We start from the raw sequence: 15,782 nt of genomic DNA, 5'->3' as shown, positions 1-15,782 counted from the left end.
AATGCTTTCTCATTTGAACTGAACAGTTTTTTGCATTATCTTATTAATATTTTCTCCTTTATTATCTTTAAGATTTAACTGGTCACAGGTTAAAAAAAAGGAAAAAAAAAACAAACCTCCTAAGACACACTTTTTGGTCTAAAGTTTACAGAACCCTCTCATGGTCATTTTTTTGCAAGAACGGATACAGTGGTGAAAATATTTTTCTGACTCAGTTTGGATTCTGGGGGTGTTTCACCTACCTAAGTCGCAGTAGGCGATATCGAATCTCCACAGCTTAGATGTCTAAGCAGAAATTAGGAGACCAACCACTGCAGTCTGGTCCAGGGTGCAGTGGCAAAGCACTGTAGGTTAACTTGTGTCGTCATAGCTTTTTGCTGCAAGTGTTCTGCGGAGACTAAAGATTTCTCTCTCCAGGAGGGGGCATCCAGTAATGTTCAAAAGGATTGCGTTCTTCTTCAAAAGTCATTTGACAAAAAAAAAAACAAAAAAACAAAACAAAACAGCATAATCTCTTCTGAAAAAAACTAATGCATATACAAAAATTACACAAGCAGCTATGTGCAATACCCTGTTTTTGTATTACCTGACTATTTGGCTTTCTCTTCCCTACCTAAACCAACTCAGTTCTGACTGTAAAAGTGGACAATTTTTTTAACTGAAAGATGCTCTGAATTAAGCAAATATAAGGAAAGTAAACTTTTCAACTGTTTTTGTTTTTTTCCACTAAAGAGTATAAAATAAACTAGACCTTATGGGTTAAAACTTTTTATAAGATTCTCAGAATGATTTGCTAATAACAATTACAAGCGCACTGAAAAGCAGCAATGGCTGAATCAGAACTGTGAAGTCCGAAAGTCTCTGTCGGAATACCTATAATCTATTGCTTTGTGCGTCACTCCTGAAAAATTTGCCAAAGTTTTATTCTGCAATATAGCAATATGTTGGGGTTTTGGACCTTCAAACTTTTTTAGTGAGTGTAATGAATGCTGATAGCAGATTAATATCTCTAAAGTCTGCTCTGATGTTCCTTAAATTCCTTAGAAATATGGTGCCTAAAGAGTTGGCCTTGGCAGTTGTGTAAGCTACGCTCCCCCAGGGAGGACAAACGCGCAAGAGCTGGAGGAGCTGGGCTGGGAGGAAGGCCGTCACACAAACACCTGTGTTGGCAGGGCCGTGGTTAAGAGCATTTGCTTCTACCTTCAGGCTATAACTAAGCAAGGCAGCGCGGCACATTTTGTGACGTGGATATTTTTCAGCTCCTACCGCAGGAATGCAGGACCAAACAATTTCATTTTACTAGTGAAACTTTGATTTCCAGCAGTTAGGTGCAAAAATGGAAGCAAAATGATAGAAATGGAGGTTTGTTTGTTTTGTGTTACATTGGTTGCTGGAACTTTGGGTTTTAATGTTGTAAGCATTGCGGGAGATCATGAAAAGTCCCCATTCTGGAAAAGAAAGATACGTCAAACCACTGTGTCTAATCACTTTTCCTCATCAGTCTTGCCTGTGACTGACATGACATTTTGAGTATGGCATAAATACATACTGCTCGTGTTATAAGACTCTCCATTACAATACACTTCGATATAAATCTGTTCTATCTTGCTTCCGTGTGCCATCAAAGCTCACGACACCCTTGTTATAACAACACCTTTCACAATATTCCAAAGTAACCTGCAGATATTGCTGTAAAGATTTACATTGGCTTTATTTTCCTGTTTTGCCAGAGTGCAGCCATAATATGATCATGGTCTCTAGATATGCAACTGAAGAAAAGGAGGTTTCCATTTTATTTCAAATGACTGAGCATTACTTAGTTTTCCAAGTCAGATTCTTTCACATGATTCCAAAAGCCAAAAATACAATTTATAAAACAGTTCAGATTGATGAATGGCCACAACATTTTTATCTACCTCATAACTTAAAAAGCGCAGTCACTTAGACCTAGATTGTGCAATCTTTATTTGTGTCCCACATATAGTCTAATTTGAAGCACGTGCATCTACTTAAGTGATCAGGAGGAAGTGTTAGGGCTCTGCCACCAAGTCTTTACATTCCCCTTTGAAAAATGAAGCTCTTGGCAATATCTCCCACCTGTATGCTTCTCATTCACTACAACTCCTAAAACAGTATTAGCCCACTTTTATGTCTGCTTGTGTAGTTATCCCAAATACAAACAAGATACAAATAAGAAACTTAAATAAGATTTAGGATAAAAAAAGACAGTAAACACATTTTTAAAGAAATGAATACATTTTTATCTATTTTGAAAATGTTTCCTTAAAAATGTTGATTGGTGGGCAAACCTTTTTTATGTGACTTTTTAAGAATTTCAGAGTTTGATAGGGGAGGAAAAGAAAGCAGGTGCCCTCAAACCCACTGAGCCTAAGAAGAGAAACAACATTCTTAAAAGAGCAGGGAAAATCTACTTTCATTCCTCCTGCCTTTTTTTCACAAGGAAAAAGCAGGAAAATGTTTCTGCTGCTTCTCCCATTTCCGTATCTGGGGCATGGGAAGATAGTGAGGAACACAGAGTGGAGTTTTGCAGGAAAACAAAGTCTTTTTTAAGACTGACATCTTCTTGCAAAATGTTCTTTAAGTGCCACAGAGTTCAGCGCTGGCCGCTCTAGCCCAGGTGTGTGAAGCAGCTTATGGCAGCAGCCCAGGCACAGGGCAGCATTTCCCAGCCCTCCCCAGGCCCAAGGTGTCTTTCTGAAAAAAAACCACCAGTCCTCTGATGGGCCCTTGCTGCGGTGCATCCGCATAATACAAATTAACATTTTGAGCTCTGTCGTTCCACGTGGATTGTCGCCCCTGTTTTAGGAGGAAGGGATCATCTGTGCAGAGGCTGCACTTGTTTGTTTGCTTGCTTGCTTTTGTGGGGAGTTTTTTGTTGTTGTTTTGGGGGTTTTTTGCAGTGATTTCACAAGCAGGCTTTTTCAAACTGAGATCTAACGATAAGGCATGGCTGCACTTCAGATGCAGACCTGCTGTCTGTGCTCCAGCTGCCCTCGGCCGGGGCGGGGGGGAAGGAGGGCACCCTCGCCTGCCCCTTCTCAGGGGTACCAAGCCAGCTCCTCAGAGACACAGGGCAGCCACATTTTCCTCCCGCTTCATCGTCCCCATCCAGCTATGATTTTCAATTATAGGGATCAGTGTAATGGTGCAGGTATTCATCCCAGGGCCAAGCAAGCTCTGTTGGCCATTTAAACTCCCTGTTATGTGGTGGCTCCAAAGAAGGATAAAAAGAGCCTCTTCTGGACAAAACGCCACACGGAAGGTGTACAAATGGAAATGCAATGCTGGTAAGAGCATGCAAAAGGTGCGACCCATACATGTTGTAGATAAAATGTCTTACAGGCATGCCATGGCCTCGAGGAACCATTGAGCTCTCACAGAGCCAAGTGACTGTGCTGTAAGAAGTTACTCTGGTGGTGGATTGCACCTTCAATTTACCCCGATGACGCCCCTTGGAAAGAGGTGCTGCATGCCTAGCTGCTCCAGCTCCAGCAGCAAGCTCTGACATTGGGGGCTGATCAGATCAAACACCTAATAGTGTTTTAACTCCCTTGATTGGTGGAGGGAACTAATGGAAAGCAAAATTGGAAAGTCCTGTTGTATCTTCCTCAGTGTGTAGCTACAGACTAGATTCTCTTCAGCAAATTTTCTCAAGCTGGCTGCAGTCTGGCAGACACTGGTTTGCCAGCATCACCCGAATCTTCTTTGATGGTACCAGAAGTCTCACACAGAAACATCAGGCACAGGTAAGCACTGAAGAAGGATGGGCACCACTAAGCCAGTTTAAAATATGCTGGAAATATTTCATGAAGTGCCGAAAGTGAGATTTACAGTCACCATCTATTCAAAAGTATGTATAACAATTCATACAGTGTCCTACATTAGATACTGGCATTTTTTTTCAACAGAGATCAGTCTGCTTTCACTCAAAATCTGTTCACTGCGTATGATCACATAGCATCTCATAAACAGCTCATTCCAATATGAGTTCTGTATGTTGGAAATGATGCATTAAACCTAATTTCACAGTATTCTGCAATACCAAAGAGACTTTTATTTGATTCTTGTTACTGATTTTTTACATGTTAATAGGGCTGAGTGTGCACAGACATGTCAGCATATAGGGTATGTATGTATATATGTAATGACATGGGGCCCTAAACAGGTTTTGAAATGTTTAGAAAAGACCTGAAAGCTTCATGGTTCACTTTCAAACCTACATAATTTCTTTTTTATTTAGAGGTCATGTTCTAGCTCAATCCCAATCATAATCAATCAGCATAAGCCCCAGATAAGGATTGCCTGACAGCTGGATATTAGAAGAAAGCTCTTCTTCATGCATGTTTTAAAAAATACACCATTAATCTTGCCATAAAATCTCAGTTAAATGATTGTGGAATATTACATCAAAGTTATCCAGTGATCAGCAATGTGGCTTATTTTCTGACAAGTACAACTTTGTCATTTTTATCTGACGGTCATCACAACTTCACACAAAAATAGCTCTCTTTTTTTTCTTAGCTCCCTTTTTCCCCCAGCTTGACTACAGTGCAGATTTGTATTCTTGGCATTCTCGTCCTGTTTGATGAGTTTTAGGAAAGTCCAATTGTTGTTTTGTCCCCAGAAGCAAAGCAAACACTGACCTAAACTGATAACAACACAATTTAGCTGCCCTATAAACAGTCATTTTAACTCTATGATATGTGGCTGCTGCTTCAACATTCAAGCAATGGAAATGACATCATTATCAGACAACTCTAGATGATGAAAAATGGCTTACATTAGGGAACACTCTGAACCCAAGAAATCTTTAGCTATCAGTCATCACCATTATAATGTACTTGCCTCTATCTGCAAATTTAGACCTAAGATGAGGATGAACTCGCAAGGGAAAGAAACACACTTTCCAAAGGATGTTTGTATAATTAAGCAGAAACACCACCACCGTGCATTTCTGAGGAGGATCTTTGCACAGAGCCCTACAAAAACCTGAAGGCTAAGAGGTTTCAGCCATGCAAGAAATGTAGCGACCCCATGCAATGTGCTCTTAGATGTGCACTGTGGCTGTTAAAATAGAAATTCGGCGTAATTCCTTTTTAGAATAGAATGTACTATTTTATGGCCAATTTCCCCTGTGGGTTTTTGTCTGCTGTAAATAGTGGTTTGCAGTGGTGTTGTACAAAAGAAGCATATTCTCTCTAGTATGTGTTGTTCCAAGGGCAACACCAAAGCCTTATATGTGCAACAGTGTAAGAGCTCTAAAGGACAGAAACTCGAAAGAGTTCTTCCAAAAGGCAGGAGCTGCAGGGGAGCTTGCATGAGTCGTGTTAAGATTACGTGACAATTCCCCACGAGCCAAAGAGCTACCGTGGAACGGGGAGGCCTATAAAGCAAGGAAAGCGATTTCAAACTGGATCTGAGCTGATTCAGGAGATGCTGCATCAGTTTGGGGGAGAACAAGGTGATTTCTGAACAGTGAGAGCAAAGCAATTACAGAAAGCAACAACCTGAGGTCCAGAAACCTGTCTAAAAACCGCTACCATACTACCTATTCTGCGAATCTGCCGCTTCCTGTCTGCCTCTAGCTGGGACAGATAAAAGGAAGCGTTAAAGAACGGAGAGAAGGCTTGTCTAGAGCATATCCGGGTCAGCCAAAACTCACGAATGTAGGAAGTCCTGGAAAGGCAGTCTGTTCTTCCATGTTAGTAAGGAAGAATTTTGATTTTGGAAAACTCTGAGTAACTCGAGCTTCCAGATTTTCAGAAAGATTTTAACTGCTGCCTATAGGGTAAAGCAGAGCAAATGATGCCAGCTTGCTAGAGCAGCAGTATGCTGTTAGGTTTCCTCACTGCGGGGCCTGATTTTTCCCCCACCTGCCTAGTGTCAGCTCTCCCTGCTGCACTGATGCCATGGGAGCAGGACTGTCTGCAGAGCGCTCCCTGCTATTACATTTAGCCTCCTGCACGCACAAGGGGTGTTTGAACACACTTGTGCCATAAGCGGTAGGAGGCTTCGTTAACTCTTTCCTCCTTTTGGCCTCCTTTTACACCATGGGAAACAAATCAAAGTTGGTGTCTCCATCACGTCTGAATGGCGTTACTGTGTAGGTGAGAAGAGAAGCTTTCTTCCTCAGCTGCTCCAAGGTTGTCTGTGCATGGGAACAGTGAAAACTGCTTGTCATTACCTTTTCAAGCGCCGTTCTGAGACAGGTACCTGAGCGCTGGATCCTGAAGGGGACTGACACAGCTGTTATAAACAGATCCACGCACTGTCCTGGCAATGAAATCCCAGGTCTCATGAAACTCCACGATTAAAGCAGCACTGGACACCATTTTTCAAAGTGAAAGAGTTCTTTAGCCAAAAGATTGCTTTCCTTCCAAAAAAAAGGGGGAAGAAACACCTTTTTGTCTTTACAAACCTTAGGCAAAATATTTTGTAAGCATTATCTGCTCTATAAATATAAAATCATTACTGATAACCTTAACGACTTACTTAGCCATCAGAATAAAGGTTGTATAGTAAAAAAAAGTCTATGATGTTTTTAATAAAGGTGTCAATAGCATGTTAAACTAAAAAATCCAAAAATTCATATTTCGTAACAAGTTTGTTTCAAATGTTGTCAGATAGAAACAATTTAGAAATTTCAAAAAGTTTCTTTTTTCTTCCTTCCTAGTGGTTTGAATGGAATTGCTGTATAGTCACGAACCCTAAACGAAGCATCATTCCTCTGCTACCCCCAGCTTCCAGAATCTTATCACATCTTCCTATGTTTTGCGTTCTTAAAGTCTCACCACCCAAGGCAGGAAATTACATGAGAATTGCAGTTGTTATTTGGGTTTTGCTTTGTTTTGATTTTTAAGAACATTTCAAGAATGTTTTTTATCCCCATGTTTATTAAGAAAAGCTTGAAAATGTGACTCATAGAGGCTCAGAAGCTGGCAACTAAATAAAAGGAAATACAGATTTACAGCTCCATTATTCTGAAACCCGTGATATGCATGGCAGGATAGGAGGCGAGAAGGCTGACGCATGATTTTTGAATGCGGGGGCTCTAGCTGGGGCTCAGTTTTGCAGCGCACAGCAGGGTCAGAGCATGTCCTGAGGATCTCACCTTCAGCCAGCCCTGGGGCCTTGGGCTCCCAAAATGGAGAGGGAGGCCTCAAACCCTGGGGCTGCAGCTGAGCCAAGCACTTTCAAAACAAACCCTTGTATTTATTTCAGTGTCTTATTTTTCTCTCCCGTAAACATCAGCTGAAGTTCTGCTCTGTGCTCAGAACAGGGAAGATTTGCCCCGCAGTCTTTACATACTGAGTTTTCTAACCAAATATAGATACTGACTTTCACCTACTTCTCATTACCATGGCACTTAAAGATCCTGTAACTTCGCAGTCGTAGTGTGAAGAAAACTCAAATAGGGAGCCTGAGAAGCAGACATGGGGATCTGCTGTGCTCGTGGCCAGGCTCCCCACCACCACCATGGCCAGGGTCACACAGCCCAGGCAGAGGCAGCGTGTTCTCCCTGCCTAGGTGAGAAGATATCCACAGTGCATGTTGCTGGGCAACCGTGTGCAGTAGAAGATAACTCACAGCTGCTGGATATTGTTAGCTTCCCTTCTCTCGCTGTAGGGCAGATCTCTAAGAAAGGGAGAGTCATTGCAAGTGCTTGTTTCTCTGCCTAAGTCTAGGAGCTTGTACTTTTGACAAGGCTTGAGAGAGAGACTGAAATGCGTGGCTCATTGCAAGCCCAGTGAAGGCAATGTGTGCCTTTTCCAGGGGCTTGGATCAGGCCCTAGGACTGTCATTTCAGGCTAACAACAAAATTGTCACTATCTAAAATGAGGCGCGGTGGCCTCTGAGACAGCCCCAGCACAGGGCTCCCATGAGGAAGGCAGAGCTCACCTGCAGGGATCAGCACCAGAGGATGCCGGAGGAGCAGGAGCTTTCTCTGGATGCCAGTATTGCTCAGAAATTAAACAGCGATGCTGCGGGTGGTGAACAGTGTGTCTATCATGGCCAACCCTTGGGAGAGGAGCCAAGTGGAGAAAAATACCAGTAGACCCGAGAAAGCCCATAGTCTCTGGTTACAACTGCCCAGTGAGATCAGAGCTCAGCTGAGGCAAGTTTACCTTTGGAGGGGACACTTGTCATGGAAACAGGGAATGGAAAACCGTGAGTTGATACCCTAAACCTGGTGTATCACTAGGGCTCGTGAGGAGAGGAGGCTCAGTAGAAGGGCAGAAGTATTGTCTCACTAAGTGGGGAAGTGAGAAATCCTCTGATTGGTGTGGTTTTCAAGACAAGTTAGTGAGAGAAACACAGACTGTAAGGTACACTAGCATTCAGGAGCAAGTTAATACAGATTTGTGAATGAAGCAGGAAGTATTGTCCATTTAGCAAAAACATGGAGCTCCAATGAGCAGCAAAGGGTTCAGAGAGGGTGGTGGAGAGGGGAGAGAAACCTGTTCAGTTGTATGGATTTAAATGACTGTTGCAATTGCTTTCTTGGTCCATGACATGCTTTCACATTGCCATTAGAATCCTAACTGTAAGAAATCTTTTAAGGGCAAAGATCTTAAAAGATATTGCTCCCTGGAAGAAAGGACTCTTCTGGCAGTGCCTTCAGTAAGTCTGAGCTCGTGCTTCTCCCACAAAGATGAGACCTGTCCCCGCTCAACCGGAGATCCATCCTGGGCAGTGGGGGTACACCAGGAGCTCAACCACTGAGAACAGGCAACCCAGAGGCTGCCTCTCACAACTGTAGTGACAAGTATTTCTCAGCTTGATGATGGAACAGAATTTGAAATTTCGCCAAGCCACATCTTGCCGATTCATCAGCTCAGCTTCATGGCATCATGGTGGGGAACCAACTCGCTTTATAGAAGCGCTTCTGTTAACCTCTTCTAACCCCATCAGCTAGGAACGTTCCTTCAGGCTCCTCACCGGCAGTTAAACTCTCCTGCATCTCATTCATCAGAATGAGGAGGTTTCTGATTTCTTTCATAAAGCTATAATCTATATGGCACTAACAAAAATGAGACATGAGACATTGAGGTATGCATAGAGTTAAACAAGAACTGGGCTTTAATAAGTTTCAGCAAGGAGGCACCACTGAAGAAGAGAGAATAAAATTAATACATACTGGTATATACATACTCATGAAGCTGATGGAAATAGGGAATTCTGTGAACACAAATATGAAAACTATTGACCAGACCACTGACCACAATGGGATTATGACAATATCCATTAAGTAAAGAAGACCCACAACTCTGTGTTAAAAAGACCACAATTTCCTTCTCCATTTTATTCTCAGGCCTCCTATTCCTAATAGCAACAATAATTCCTGTCCACAAGAATAATGCCAGCTAATAGGTTTTGTGGCTGGCCTGTTCTGAAAGATAATAGGAATGACAATATCTTGAATTTGCCACATCCTATCAATACTCAGAGTGAACAAGGATCCCTTAACTATCAAAGCTATGTCAAGCTGAAATGAGGGAAATAAAAACACACTCTAGATGTCTTCAGTGAGAAGCAGTGAGCAAGGTTTCAAAGCTGAAAAGTCAAAGCACATTCTTTAAATTTAAACCAAAAAATCACATGAAAGCTTTTTTAAGTTAAAAAAAAAAAAAGAGGGAGACCAAAACCATCTCTAGGAAACAATCTCAGGGAAATTATTCCAGGGAAGAATTTGTTCACTATACATACAGCGTTATATGTCACATGGTCTAATTATAGGAATGAAAGCAACATAGGAATTAGATGGTCTTTTCAAGCCTGTAAGGAGTGTGAACAAAGAATATAATTACACATCGAGCCCGTTGATTAACCAATTACTTGTTAAAGCAGATTTAGACTTTAAATTAATTTGGTTCTGAATTCTGGGGATTTTGGGGCTAAGATAAACAGTGTTTGAAGATTAATTATCCTTGTCTAAGATGAAGAAACTCATTTCAATTTTGTTAGCATGTCGAAAGAGTCTGGCTGTTGCATGGGAGAGGGTAGACTGCAAATCTCAGCAGTATTGAACTGGATGATTAAAGTGAATTCTGAGACTCCTAATCACTCTAATCCTCACAGAGAGTGGCAATGTTACACATTACGTTTTTGCCAGTCCAAATTAATATTTAAATGAAAAAAGACCAACATTTACCTAGAGGAGAAAGTGCACTGTCTCCAAAGGACCAAGTGAATTCCAGCCAAGGAGTTACAAACTCACTAGCGAAGGAACACTGGAGCGCAGCTCTTCATGCACCTCTGACCAAAGAATAATAATAGGGAAATTAAAGGTGCTGTTGTGATTTCTGCCATTTTTCTGTATAGTACCAGTACCAAATGAACTGAACTTTGTGGGAGTGGCAACATGACATTTTACTTCTCTGTCAGAAGTTTGGATATAGCCCCCGGAAAGCATGTGGGAATGGAAAGATTTCGCTGGCTGTTTGGTAGCCCAGCTGGGTTTCCTGGTCAGCATGCCTTAGGAAGGTACTCAGCCGCCCCTCACGTACGGGGGAGCATGTGCAACGTGTGTCAGTGAGTGCTGTGGGCCGCCGCAGCCTGCTCCTGAGCCAGAGGCGTCCGCAGGAAATGGCCCCGGGTCGCCTCAGCCAGGGGTGACCAGGGGCTAGGGCCATGCCAGGAGCATGTTGGAGGAGAATGCTTGCCATAGCAGGAAGCAGCCCAAACCCTAATCTAAATACTAGTTTCATTTATAGTCTGTCCAATGTGATCAGTGAATTCCCAGAGTACCTGTCTCAAAGCCCCTGCAGAGTGCACTTATATCACTGTCTGCTAAGACCAGTTCCTTACCAGACTACCAAATATCAGCAAAGAAGAGGATTAGTTTCTTTGAACTGCAGTGCAATCTAGTAAGGCCATTTTACATATTCTTTAGGCAGCCTGTTTCCACTGGAGTCAGTATAAGGCACTGTAGTTTGCAAGGATAAGCAGAAGGGACAAAGTATTTTGTTGACACCCAGCCATGAGTCTGGAACCGTTTTGCTAGGAGCTGTGTAAGCGCAGAAAGAGGCAGTCCGTGCCTCAGTGAGCCCCCAGTGAAACACAGTACAACAGATGAGAGATTGCAGTTACTTTCATCCCCTCCTAGCAGAGGAGAACCTATATCGAGAGCGTCCCTGAGTTGGCCAAATCCATCACTTCATGTCGTCTCAGCTTGAGCCACATCTGGCTTGAGATGTGCTTACAGCCAGGGTCTTGGCTGCCCAGGAGCTGTCCCAGTTGCAGGCTGCAGCCAACTCTGCGAGGCGACTGGCCTCGGCTGAGTAGCCCTGCGTTAGTCAGAAATGTCCTAACGCGACAGCCATGAGATCATTCCCAGGCTTAATACTCAGCACTCTCCATCAGGAGGCCAGTGCTGCTAATTGCACTGCTGAGTCACAGAAAGCAAATGTAGCATAAAGAGAGGCAATCAGGCAGGTCCAACGGGTTATCTGGAGTCCAGCGGAGCAAAGGAAATCTCACAGCAGCTGTGAGACCTCAGGGAACAGGGCAAAAAGCATCACCCATGCCACCAAATAACGTTCCCCTGATGTCTCATTGCTTCCAGCTCAAGTCCAGCCTGACTTAGCTGTTTGTCTTCCAGAGCCCACGAATGGCTATGGGGCACCCAGAGCTGCCCCGGGGAAGGGAGCTGTGAGCCTCAGCAAGGGCCAGCTCCCCCATGTAGCACTGCTTGCAAAATCACTGCCCTCGGGTCGAGTGCACTGCATCTCTTCTGTCGTTTTCTGAATGAAATGGGTCATGGAAGTACCAACTACTGCTGCTCACAAGGGATTTGCTGCGGAGAGCCTGGACCTTTACCTTGAGTAAACAGCAAGGTACATGTACGTCCCATTTCTTCCCTTCAAAACCTTTTTCTTTAAACAGTTTGGTGCTTCTATGGTCAACACAACCAAATCCCAGCAAAGGCGTGACGCTGCAGTGTGAACTCCTGTTACATATAGGTAAACCTGGAACCATGGGTTTACTCCCATCAAGACTGACTTTGCCCTTCAGCTGGTAGAAGAAAAATAATGAAATTTTAGGTTTGTGGGCATATGTGTATATATGCATATAAGAGAGAGAGATACTCTAAAGGCATAAGAAATAGGTGGCACGGAAGCTTGTGGAATCTTATGTTATTTTCATATGAGGGGTGACAACTATATTCTTGGCCCAAATTATTAATTGCTATAATATTAGGTTTTTTATTATTGCAATTTCAGTCTGGTCAGGCTAGGAGTCCAGTCTTGGAGTAAATCTCATTTTGCTAGATGCAAGACAAACATGCAACTAAAAGGTTCTTACCTTACTGCACTGATGGCCCTAATTCCCGGCTACAGGGCAATGCACTGAGTATCAGCCGGTTCCAGACTCCAGAGGTGGCTGCCTTTCGGTGATGGGGATTTGGGACACACACAAAATAGGCTATGGGCTTCAGGTGAAACTTAGAATGTGAAACTGAGCTTCAAGATGAAGAGAAGAGAACTGTGCCTTTGTGCATGAGAACATCTTCAAAAATAGGAATCTAGGCAACTGCAGTTGCACACACTCTGTTAGTCTGATATTTAACAATTTGTTACCACAAAGATTGTAGGAACATCACATCTGGCATCCAAGCATCTTTTACATCCAGGAAATTCATCCCTTGTAAAGAAAATATGTCCCTGTGAGCCCAAAACCTTGGTTATCACTGAACTAAGCAAGCCTCTTTATGCAAATAATTTTGAAAAGCACAGGAGCCATCTTTTCTCCCCTCCTTCCTCTCCTCTGTGAGTCAGACTTTCGCATTCCCTCCGGTGCTTGCTGCATGCTCACTCCCACGCCGTTCAGCCAAAGCAAGGTAAAATTCTTCCCTCTCGCCCTTCTGTGAGCAGTGGGACCCGCAAGCCCTGGCTTCCTACAGGCCAGCGTCCCGTCTCCTCACACTTGCCCCACAGCAAAGCCTCAGCTGCGCCTTTTCCTCTTCTGATTTTGAACTCCTTGGAAAATCTCCTCCACCGTTCTCTCTCCCCTCCCGTGCCAGTCTCCCGGAGGTGCCAGAAGAAACGCACTCTGCGGCCAGGGCTGGGTTCGGTACTTGCCACCAGTAGCTGTGCATTGGTCAGGTAATGCAAGGACAAGCAAAAGGGATAATCGCCTTTCTTTCAGGGAGACACGCTCTTCGGTCCCCCTCCCGTTCACCAGCTCTGGCTTCCCCAAAACGGGCTGGAGCCAGCCTGCCCCGGGGCACCCAGCCTCAGCCCAAACCTGCCTCCGAGCAGTGACCGGCATGGCTCAAATGGCAATAGGGGCATAGCCAAGGTGCGGCTGGGGCCTGAGCGGCTGGGCCACGGCCCTGGCGTGCTCGGCGCAGCTGGAGGAGCCACGGGAAACCTGGCTCCACGCAGCCCCAGCAAATCTTTGCTGAGCTGGTGTGAGCAGGGGCTTGCAGCTCCGTCAGGTCTGGGTAGATGTGCATGGAAATGATGAAGTACCCCATGCTGTTCAGCTACACTCACATTCCAGAGTGCAGAACACAAAAGTATTGCCAGATTTTGCATATATATAAAAATAAATAAATATACACGCCCAGATGTAGATAGGTGAAACAATGTATTTTCCACTGCCCTCACTTTCAGACACAATGACAATGTTTTGGATGAAATTTAAATAAAATAGCAGCTTGAGGCAGATACGCTTGGCAAAAGGAGAAGCAACTGGAAACAGACTCTTACGATGGCAAATATTGTGCAGGCCTTGTAACAGGAGGTGCCACCAGCTCTGCCTAAAGCCATAAATTTCTCATTTCAGCCCCTGTATCTCACAAGGGTTTCACAGGAATGGAAATAAAATCCCTAATAGTCCCAGCAGGAAGAGGAGCATAGCTGTCGTCCAAGAGCAGCTGCAGTCCTAGCAGTGCCCCAGCCATGTAAAGCTGAGTTGGACCCTTTCCGCTCAGCTCCAGGCCTGACGATCTCCTGCCACTGAGGCCCCATGGGTGCGCGGGAGGGCTTGGGGCGCAGGAGCCAGGCGCACCCACGGTGGCCATCGAGCAGCAGCCCCTCAGCTGGCCACCATGGTGGGGACCCTGGTGTGCCTCCAGCCTGGGCGCCCCGGCAGCTCCCCCGTCCTCTCTGCAGCCGCACGAGGGCCGGGGGCAGCGCTGCCGCGGTCGGTGCCGCAGGAGGAAGCGCAGCCCCCTCGGGCTGTGCTCGCACGCTCGGTGACTATTTTGTGTGGGGAGGCCTGTGCACGCCTTCCCTCCACCCTGGTGGTGCTCAGGGGGCTTCCCCTCGGCAGGTGGCTGCCGTCCCCCACCCCTCTCAGTCAGAAACCTCCCCAGCACACAGCACCACTCGCCAGATCAGGCTTTTCCTCAGCTGAGATGTTCTGCTGAAGCTATCTGGACCATTCATTTGGTCTGTGAGCTGTCATGCCCTCAGAAGCCCAAGTCTGTGCCAGCAACTCAGAAACGTAAGTTTCTTTGTGGTGTTATAAGCCTGGATTGACGTGTCGTCTGTTTAAACTGCAGCTGTTTGTATTGCAGCATCCTACGAGTTGAATAAGTTAAACTCCTCTGAGCACGCACAAGAAATGCAAAATAAAAATGGAGCCGTAGCTTGTTAAAGTGTCACTGTGGGACTGCGAACAGGTTTTGTTTTGTGAAATTAACGGGGCACCCAGAGGCAACTTGAACTGCTTCTGTCACCAAAACCTGCCCCCCAGCATGCCTGTCCTCCCGCAGCTGTTCTCCACTTAGTACCAGCGCTGGTGCCCTCAGCATTGCCATCTGTAGCTGCAGTTGTGATTTATTTTTTCTACAGAGCTGGGGGCGGGTGAGTCACTCTGCAAAGCACAAGAGGAGCGAGAGGGGCCAGGCACCATGCTCAGACGTGCCCCGGCAAATCCAGGCGGTCTCTCCCGCCTCCAGGGAGCTCTCCCAGTATTCAGTCACCACCGTTTCAGTGGCCTGCAGCAAAATAGGTGACCAGCCCAAAGGCACCCAGCTCCAATGGCCTCAGGGCACACAGGGTTTTCAGAAGATGAATTGTTCTTGCCTGAACAGCAGGAAACTAGAAGCCACTCCAATAGAGATAGCAGCAAAGACAGGCATAGATGTAATCTCCATTTCCAGAGGCTCTGAGTGTAATGGCTCAGAGCTCCTAAAACTCGGTGTAGTGTCCTTTGCAGGGCTTTGCTGTCCAGAAGGAAAACTGGGGAAGATGGGTGGTGTGCTGCATCTCCTCTGTAGCAAGTTACACTCAGGTGCCGTACAGGAGCTAGCAAGGATCTCCTGACCAAGAGAAATCCGAAGGCCTCCATCACCGCTCAGTGCCCTCTGCACAGCAAGGAGTGAAAGGAGAGGCAGGACAGCCTGGCCCAGCACATCAGGTGACCTGCAGCCAGTGAAGCAGTTGCTAAGAGAGTATCTGTGCTGTCATGTTACTTCATTGCTGGCTTGCTCTTAGGACCAAACCACTATCCATTCAGCCAGCAGATCTGTAGGTAGGAAGCTCAGGCACAGGGTGGAGAGTAGCCTGAATTTGAATCTTATCGCTAGATGCAGTGAGAACACAGTGACTTCAAGCCACATGGCACAGTGAAATCAATGGTATGCTTGGGCACAGCTAACAAAAGATAGTAGAGGTTTCACCTGCATGATCATTGCACTGGAAGTACCTTGAAGTAGCTCTCAAGGTGCTTTCAAAATTATGCCAGAAGATTTTTTGAGTTCCAGGGAACAAAGGCAACAGGAATTGCTTTCCTTCCCTTCTCAGTTG

The sequence above is a fragment of the Dromaius novaehollandiae genome, chromosome Z (genome assembly GCF_036370855.1).
Source record: "Dromaius novaehollandiae isolate bDroNov1 chromosome Z, bDroNov1.hap1, whole genome shotgun sequence".
NCBI lineage: Eukaryota > Metazoa > Chordata > Aves > Casuariiformes > Dromaiidae > Dromaius > Dromaius novaehollandiae.
Note: the sequence above shows the minus strand (reverse complement) of the source record.